Consider the following 9,573-nt stretch of genomic DNA (forward strand, 5'->3'; position numbering starts at 1 on the left):
ATTCGTCATCACCATACTGGCGTATCACTCGGCGTGATGGTATGGGCTGCCATTGGTTACACGTCTCGGTCACCTCTTGTTCGCATTGACGGCACTTTGAACAGTGGACGTTACATTTCAGATGTGTTACGACCCGTGGCTCTACCCTTCATTCGATCCCTGCGAAACCCTACATTTCAACAGGATAATGCACGACCGCATGTTGCAGGTCCTGTACGGGCCTTTCTGGATACAGAAAATGTTCGACTGCTGCCGTGGCCAGCACATTCTCCAGATCTCTCACCAATGGTCAGAATGATGTCAAATTGCAACGGAATATTATCGGAGAAGGGGGAAAACGTATAGCAGATGAAAAATAAATAGTTATAAAATCTAGCAATAGATGGCGCTGTAAGCATCGTAATTTAATAGTGGTCCACTACAAAAGACAAATGAATCATACAACAATGCCTAAGGTGTTCGTTTGGCGTTAAACAAACTGTACTAACAGTGTGATTGGGTGTACAGGCGTGATACTGTTAGTTGAATAAGCCCATCCACAACGACAAGATCATTTCACATCTGATGGGAATAAATCGGTTTTTAATTGTCCTACGGCCAAAAACCGCATAAAAAGCATCAATCACATCGGTTGTTAATTGTCCTGAGGCCAAAAACCGCATGAAAAGCATCAATCATAATCAAATCGGATTGTTAATTTCCGCGTGACTGGCACATAACATGTTCAATAAGCTGTCCACCGTTTTCTGCAACAAGTTTAAATCAAGAAACAGCATGTTCCACAATTGATCACGATCAGAATGTATTGCGCATTGCGCGCCTTCAATGCAGCTAAGTTTGCAATCAAAACACTGACCACATCTTTCAGAAAGCCACACAGACAGAGGTCACACGGATTAAGATCAGGCGATCGAGACTGCCAGTCTGTAGGGAAATGGCGGCTGATGCTCCTAGCATTTCCGAAATGGTGCGTCAGCAGGTGCTTAACTGGATTTGCAAAGTGCAGAGGTGCGCCATCTTGCGTAAAAATGATCCCATCCACACACCCACGCTGTTGGAGAGCTGTAATGACGTGGTTGCACAAAAGACAATAGGTAATAGGACCGGAAGCACCTGTCTCTTCGAAAAAATATGGCCCTATGATAAATAATGCCGTAAACCCGCACTACACAGTGACCTTTTCAGGATGAAGTGGCACTGGTTGATTTGCGTGTGGATTTTCCGTTGTCCATATTCGACAATTGTGTGTATTGACATACCCTGTCAGATGGAAGTGGGCGCCTGTCCACAAAATCTTCCACAGCCAATCATTGTCCACTTCCATGCGAGCAAGAAATTCTACAGCAAAGGTCTCTCTTGCTGGCAGGTCAACAGGAAACAACTCGTGCACGTGGTTAATTTTGAATGGATATGAAAGAAGGATGTTTCGTAGGATTTCTCGCACCGTGCTCACGGGTATGTCCAATGCTCGGGCAATTCTCCATGCACTACACGTTTGCACACCAGCACTCGCCTCCTCCTGCATTGCTGTGGCCACTGCTTCCACTGACGTCGAATCATTCTCTTCCTCCCTCTACCAGTTAACACACCAAAATAACCCGTCTATTCGAATTTCCGAATCATTTTCTCCAGACCCACTGCAGTCATCGGACCAATGCCTTTTTTCAAACCCTTCAGTGTCAGGAACTTCTGCAGAGCGACGTGTGCACAGTCATCATTCTTGTAATACAGCTTTACATGCAGAGCACGATCCTGCATTGAGACGGTCATGGCGAATGTCGCAGACCGAAAGGAGGAAAAGCCGTGTATCCGGCCTATTTATACCAACTTCAATGGGTCGTGCGCATGACGCGTCTTTTCATTTACGTATTCTGACACATATAGCTCCATCTATTGATCAATTTTCACACTATTTTTTTCTCTTCTGCCATATGTTTCCCCCCTTCTCTGATAATATTCCGTCGCAGTCTGACGTCATTCTGACCATTTGGTGTTATTTCTACAGCGTTTTGAAAGTTTAACTTTAATTATAATCACGCTCTATATTTCTTACATTGGCTTTTAGAACATTGACACTCTCTAGCGACCTAGCTGATACACTACATCACGTCACACAGCACTGCTACCCCAGACCAACTACGCCCTACTCATTCGGGGAGAGTGCTTCGTACAGTGCGGAGAAGACTTTGTTAAGGTGGTGTGTATACGAGGGGAGCAGCCAAACAGCAACATGTCCAACCCTTACTACTCGTCGCAGAAGGCAACATATGTAGTAGGTACGGCCTCATGTACACCAAAGTGCGCATCAGTTGGAGACCTTTCGCTTCATGTCTTCGAATCTGTTTGACTGCCATTAGTTGACATATTTAGATTTGGTGACAAGCCAGAACCCGTTATCATTTCCCAAATAACAGTAAAATCAATGCCGTCAGAAGCGGCACTGCCTGTGCGTGCGTGTGACGATATATCTTCAGGTGGACACATTATTTCCACGTCGTTCCGTGCGGATCTCTGACACTCCTGTGGAGATAAGATGCCGCTGCTGACGTACATCCTTATTCTGAGACGGAGGGGAACCATCTGATCATGCAAGGTGGTAGTGCACATCTCGGCAGCATACTCTTTGTCGACATATACCTTCAACGGCAAATAAGTCATTGCGTCGGTAGCCAAGTTAATGCGATACTCCAGTGGCGAACATCTGTGATATCGCAATAAATTCTCGAATTTCTTGTCGCATCAGTTCGCAAACAATTCGCGACGTTTCCAGAATGAGATTTTCACTCTGCAGCGGAGTGTGCGCTGATATGAAACTTCCTTGCAGATTAAAACTGTTTGCCGGACCGAGACTCGAACTCGGGACCTTTGCCTTTCGCGGGCAAGTGCTCTACCAACTGAGCCACCCTAGCACGACTCACGTCCCCTCCTCACAGCTTTACTTCTGCCAGTATCTCGTCTCCTACCTTCCGAACGTTACAGAAGCTCTCCTGCGAACCTTGCAGAACTAGCACTCCTGAAAGAAAGGCCAAGGTCCCGAGTTCGAGTCTCGGTCGGGCACACAGTTTTAATCTGCCAGGAAGTATCATATCAGCGCACACTCCGCTGCAGAGTGAAAATCTCATTCTAGATACATCCCCTAGGCTGTGGCTAAGCCATGTCTCCGCAATATCCTTTCTTTCAGGAGTGCTAGTTCTACAAGGTTCGCAGGAGAGTTTCTGTAAAGTTTGGAAGGTAGGAGACGAGGTACTGGCGGAAGTAAAGCCGTGAGGACGGGGCGTGAGTCGTGCTTGGGTAGCTCAGTTGGTAGAGCACTTGCCCGCGAAAGGCAAAGGTCCCGAGTTCGAGTCTCGGTCCGGCACACAGTTTTAATCTGCCAGGAAGTTTCATATCAGCGCACACTCCGCTGCAGAGTGAAAATCTCATTCTAGATACATCCCCTAGGCTGTGGCTAAGCCATGTCTCCGCAATATCCTTTCTTTCAGGAGTGCTAGTTCTACAAGGTTCGCAGGAGAGTTTCTGTAAAGTTTGGAAGGTAGGAGACGAGGTACTGGCGGAAGTAAAGCCGTGAGGACGGGGCGTGAGTCGTGCTTGGGTAGCTCAGTTGGTAGAGCACTTGCCCGCGAAAGGCTAAGGTCCCGAGTTCGAGTCTCGGTCCGGCACACAGTTTTAATCTGCCAGGAAGTTTCATATCAACGCACACTCCGCTGCAGAGTGAAAATCTCATTCTAGATACATCCCCTAGGCTGTGGCTAAGCCATGTCTCCGCAATATCCTTTCTTTCAGGAGTGCTAGTTCTACAAGGTTCGCAGGAGAGTTTCTGTAAAGTTTGGAAGGTAGGAGACGAGGTACTGGCGGAAGTAAAGCCGTGAGGACGGGGCGTGAGTCGTGCTTGGGTAGCTCAGTTGGTAGAGCACTTGCCCGCGAAAGGCAAAGGTCCCGAGTTCGAGTCTCGGTCCGGCACACAGTTTTAATTTGCCAGGAAGTTTCAATTCGCGACGTTTCCCTACACAAGAGACGAGACTCTGTGGCGATGCGGTGTGGTTATGTAAAATATAAATGGATGTTAAACGACGCGTGGGCAGACTCAGTCGTGTGTCTTAAAATAAATAACACGTTGAACAACGAATTAACTGAACCAGCTGCCCTGTCTGTTACCGCTTCTCTACCTCCAGATACGAATTAGCTTACCTGAAGATCTTCCGCCGCCTGGACCGTGGCAGCATCGGCGGCTGAACCTACGAATGTGTTTCAGCTATACGATATTAAAGAATAAGGGACAGGAGGAGAGCTACAAACACACAACAGAAAGGCAGAACACTAATTGTATATTGGCGCTTAATGAATTGTGGAAAGTGTCTTTGGTCGCAATATAATTTATTAATGTGATTCGACACATCATCAGAAGACAGCTGCTTTAAGGGTATATGGAATGAGTTTTTCGATGAGAAAATAGATTTTTGGGTCAATGCATTTTCGAAATATTTAGTCTCCCACTTAAAGCTGTGTATAAAACATTGAGATGACATGCATAGAAGTATTTTAAATTTTTCTTTGTAATTGCTGCGCACGATGGTCCGCACCGTGTTTACGAGACACAAAATGTGCCTGATATAATCCTGCCATGCCAGAGATATCATTGAGCACAAGAGAGTTATCTTCCCTGTTCGCTACACAGCAAGACAGTTGATAACCGATTTTACGCCATTTGTATTGTTACTTTGTGCGTAAATCCATCTGCTTGTTGATTTGGTGAATCCATTGAGTTTTTTTCCTGCAGCATTCCAAGACCTAGTCTGAAAACACTTAAAAAGCGTGTACATTGACGCAAGAAAGTAAATGATACTCAGAATTCGTCTGATGCATCGTATAAGTCAGTATTGGATGTCCCACTAGCGTCTAACCTCTACACTGGTAGTGAAGCATTGAGTCACTACACCTGAAAGTTCTCCAAAAAGAAGACTAGCTGGAATTGAAGAACAACACAAGAAACTAAACTCTGGGACTACAAAATAAGAGATAATTATTGTGTCCTTATTATCAGACGTCTTGCAAAAAATGTGGAAAATGCAGTGTTTCTCTGAAAACAAACATACATGTAGCACTTGCTTGTGAATTAGAGTTGATGTGCAATTACCGGTATTGCAAACACAGTGTTATTTTTTCAATTCCTCACATATTACTGCAGATACAGGTAAACTATATGATATAAACATTAGACTGCTTGATGGATTACGGTCTATACGTAAGGACAGAGATGCAGGTGGCTCCACGTCAAAATTTGACAAACATATCATTGCAATAGGCTCTGCTATTGAAGATGTAGCACAGACGAATATGAAAGATGCTGTTGAGGAAGTAGTTGTTGATAATACACACATCAAAAAAAGTTTTGCATCACCCCGGTTCCCAGAACTCCTGAAGATGGACGTTGACTGTGGATTTTGTATCACAGACACAGACCCAGGCATGTCGCTAAACCCGCCCAAAGATGTAAACAACCATGCATGAGGAACGCCTATTAGATGGAGGGGTCCGACAGCCGATCAGCTCCAGTTATTCCACAAGGAAGGGGGTACACGGCTCGTGTTGTCTGTAGCTCAATCATGCCTAGATGGTCAATACTGCGGTTCGATCGCGTCCGCATTGTTACTTTGTACCGGGAAGGGCTCTCAACAAGGGAAGTGTCCAGGCGTCTCGTAGTGAACCAAAGGGATCTTGTTCGGACATGGAGGAGACACAGATACAGGAACTGTCGATGACATGCCTCGCTCAAGCCGCCCAAGGGGTACTACCGCAGTGGATGACCGCTACCTACGGATTATTCCTCGGAGAATCCTGACAGCAACGCCACCATGTTGAATAACGCTTTTCGTGCAGCCACAGGACGTCCTGTTACGACTCAAACTGTGCGCAATAGGCTGCATGATGCGCAACTTCACTCCCGACGTCCATGGAGAGGTTCATCTCTGCAACCATGACACCATGCAGCGCGGTGCAGATGGGCCCAACAACATGCCGAATGGACCGCTCAGGATTGGCATCACGTTCTCTTCACCGATGAATGTCGCATATGCCTTCAACTAGACAATTGTCAGAGACATGTTTGGAGGCAACCCGGTCAGGCTGAACGCCTTAGACACACTGTCCAGCAAGTGCAGCAAGTTGGAGGTTCCCTGATATTTTGGGATGGCATTATGTGGGGCCGACGTACGCCGCTGGTGGTTATGGAAGTTGCCGTAACGGCTGTACTTTACGTGAACGCCATCCTCCGACCGATAGTGCAACCATATAGGCAGCATATTGGTGAAGTATTCGTCTTCATGGACGACAATTCGCGCCCCCATCGTGCACATCTTGTGAATGACTTCCGTCAGGATAACGACATCGTTCGACTAGAGTGGCCAGCATGTTCTCCAGACATGAACACTATCGAACATGCCTGGGATAGATTGGAAAGGGCTATTTATGGACGACGTGACCCACCAACCACTCTGAGGGATCTACGCCGAATCGCCGTTGAGGAGTGGGACAATCTGGACCAACAGTGCCTTGATGAACTTGTGGATTAGTATGCCACAATGAATACAGGCATGCATCAATGCAAGAGGACGTACTACTGGGTATTAGAGGTACCGGCGTGTACAGCAATCTGGACCACCACCTCTGAAGGTCTCGCTGTATGGTGGTACAACAAGCAATGTGTGGTTTTCATGAGCAATGAAAAGGGCGGAAATGATGTTTATGCTGACCTCTATTCCAAATTTCTGTACATGTTCCAGAACTATCGGAACCGAGGTGATGCAAAAATGTTTTTGATGTGTAATAGCGAGGACTGGTCCATAACTTTTGATGGGAGCTGGCACAAGAGGTGTACAAATCTGAATGGTGTTGACGCAGGTAAGATAATTGTTGTGGCAATACTCTCCAAGCATTGCAGATGCGAGGATAAAATGAAAAATAAACATGACGAATAGTGCACAGCAAATTATTACGGTTCAAGTGGTCGTATGGAAGTTGCTGGAGAAGTAGTACTTATCAGCGCTCAGTAAAATGGTACAACGTTAGATACACAAGTTGTCTTGGAGATGGTGACTCAAAGGCATTCAAAGAAATAGAAGAACTGATGACATATGAGAACAATGTGAACATTTGCAAACTAGAGGATGTTGGCCACGTTCAGAAGAGGGTGGGATCAAGTCTTTGACGGCTCATGGCTAGCAGGAAAGGCAAGAAATTGCGAGTAGATGGGGAAAACAAACTGACAGGTACTGCTACAGACCATATTCGGAAGTGCAATACTCTAGCAATTAGACAGAATACAGCATATGCAGAATTAATGAGAAGAGCAGTCTGTACTATGTGCTTTTCTTTTCACACAGCTTCAACCAATTCCCGACATAGGCTATATCAAAAAGGAGATAACAGTTGGTTCAAGTACAACCCAGGCAAGGTAACTACCCAACAATACAGTCACCTCATCGTTTGAAATCTGCCATAATGGACGAAATAAAACCAATAATCCGACACCTCGCAAATATTAGTCTACTACAAAAATGTCTTCATGGTCGGACTCAAATTGCAAATGAGCGTGGGAATCATGTGATATGGAACAGATTACCTAAAAATGTATTTGTAGGTACAAACACTCTTCGCTTAGATGTTTATAATGCTGTTTCATCATTCAGTAATGGCAATGTAAGAAAGTGAAAAGTTTTGCAGAAGATGGGGCTCTGTGTAAAATTATGAACTGCAGCAGTTTTGCTTTGTTTAGACAACGAACGGTTCAGGTTTTCAGACACTTCAGAGAAAATCTACTTAAAGATGGCTAGACAGCAGAGGAGAGCCACCAAGAAGAAGCTATTGGACAATTCTGATGACACCAGATATGGAGCAGGCGTGCATTGAAGTAAAACCTTGGGAGCTCATTTCCTGCAATTTTAATTGTTTGTATATAAGGTACTTTTGTTTCGTCAGAGTCTATTTACAGTAGAAAGATGAAATTTTCAGAGGTTGTTCTCTAAGGCCTTCTAATACGTCTGTACTACCCGCCCCGTTGGCTGAGTTGTAAATGCATCTGACTGCCATGCAGCGGGCCCGAGTTCGGTTACTGGTCGAGTCGGAGATTTTCTCCGCTTGTGGACTGGGTGTTGTGTTATCCTCTTCATCATTCCATCAACGTCGATGAGGATTCGCAGCCATCACCGCCATACAGTCAGAAAAAATGAAATATCTCAAAAACTAAAGTTTCTTTTTCACAAATGATTAATTCAGAAGAAAAGCCGAACGAATGTGTGCGTTCTGTGGAAAAATCCAGATTATGGTCCCAATAATTCATGAGAAAATGTTCCTAACTTTTGGCTCAATTTAACGCTGTAAGCATAGGACATTCTAAATCCCTTTAAAAGAAAAAGAACGTATTACAATTTGAAATGCCACAGAACAGTTATATGCAAAATGGTCGACGTTGCATCAGCACTCACAAAGAATCACCAGAATGAGTCATACAGTCACCCACTAGTGTGTAAACAAAGTACTGAAAACAGCTCATAGATATATGAAGCCTAGAGCCAAACTGAACGTACACGGAGACCAGTGGTGCTTTGGTAAACAACTGCCATGACGAGATTGCGTTGCCAACTAGTCCAGCATGTAAATGACTATTGAAAAATGTAACCAACACGATCCATCATGCCATGCTTGAAACAGGCAGAAATAAATAAAAGCGATACAAAAAAGCAGCTCTAGTGGGCTATCATTACAATGTGTTTTATTCAATTTGTAGCTGCAGAAGACCACACCAAAGAAATATTATTTTTATCGGATTGGATATCTCACTTCTTGAACTATTTTTCTTAGTTGTTGAGCTACTATAGGCTACTGCATACTACAATATGTAAGCGTAGACTACGACAGTTTTCCTAGAAGCTTTGGTCAGTTAAGGCCATACCTGCGTTACCTAGCCATTGAATGTGTTGCATACCTATAGGACGTTACCTCATTACGATCGCTTTCGTTATGTGTTCGCTCAGTGTTTTACTACATTACCCTAAAAACTGGAAGCGGTGAACCATCTAGAAACTGAGTGAGGATATACAAAGAGCCGGGTAAGCTACGGAACATTTCCGTTCTACATAGTTATCCTCGCGTCTGTTTCTTAAGAATAAATAATATTTATAGCAAAACTGATATTGTCATACTTTATTCAGGTTTTATTTGAAAATTATTGATTTTAAGCGTGATACACAGGGATCTATCTATCTATATCCGAATCCCGCTCCAGCTACTGCCGGGTCTGGCTGCTGACGAGTCCTCTCCATTTGGCTCGGTCCTCCCACCACTTTTCTCCCTCCACTCGCTGCCAGGTCACACCTCTCTTTCCACAGATATTCTCACTCCCATTTTCCACCGTGTTCTTGGGCGCCCCCTAGCTCTTTTCCCATCCATCTTTAGTTCTTCCATAATTTTTGGGAATCTCTGCCCATGCATCCTCTTAACATGCCCATACCATCTTAATCTCTTTCTTTCAATTTCTTTTCTCACACTTTCTTGTTTGAGGTCCTTTCTAATCTCTAC

The 9,573-nt window shown here is 44.7% G+C and overlaps 1 non-coding gene across 1 annotated transcript; it reads right to left on the bottom strand.

The window, feature by feature from the left end:
* Window positions 1–2,835: 2,835 nt before the first annotated feature.
* On the bottom strand, window positions 2,836–2,910 carry Trnas-cga. Its single transcript has one exon. It is a non-coding gene; the product is annotated as a tRNA-Ser (tRNA).
* Window positions 2,911–9,573: the final 6,663 nt, after the last annotated feature.

Source organism: Schistocerca piceifrons, chromosome 5, assembly GCF_021461385.2.
Source record: "Schistocerca piceifrons isolate TAMUIC-IGC-003096 chromosome 5, iqSchPice1.1, whole genome shotgun sequence".
Lineage (NCBI taxonomy): Eukaryota > Metazoa > Arthropoda > Insecta > Orthoptera > Acrididae > Schistocerca > Schistocerca piceifrons.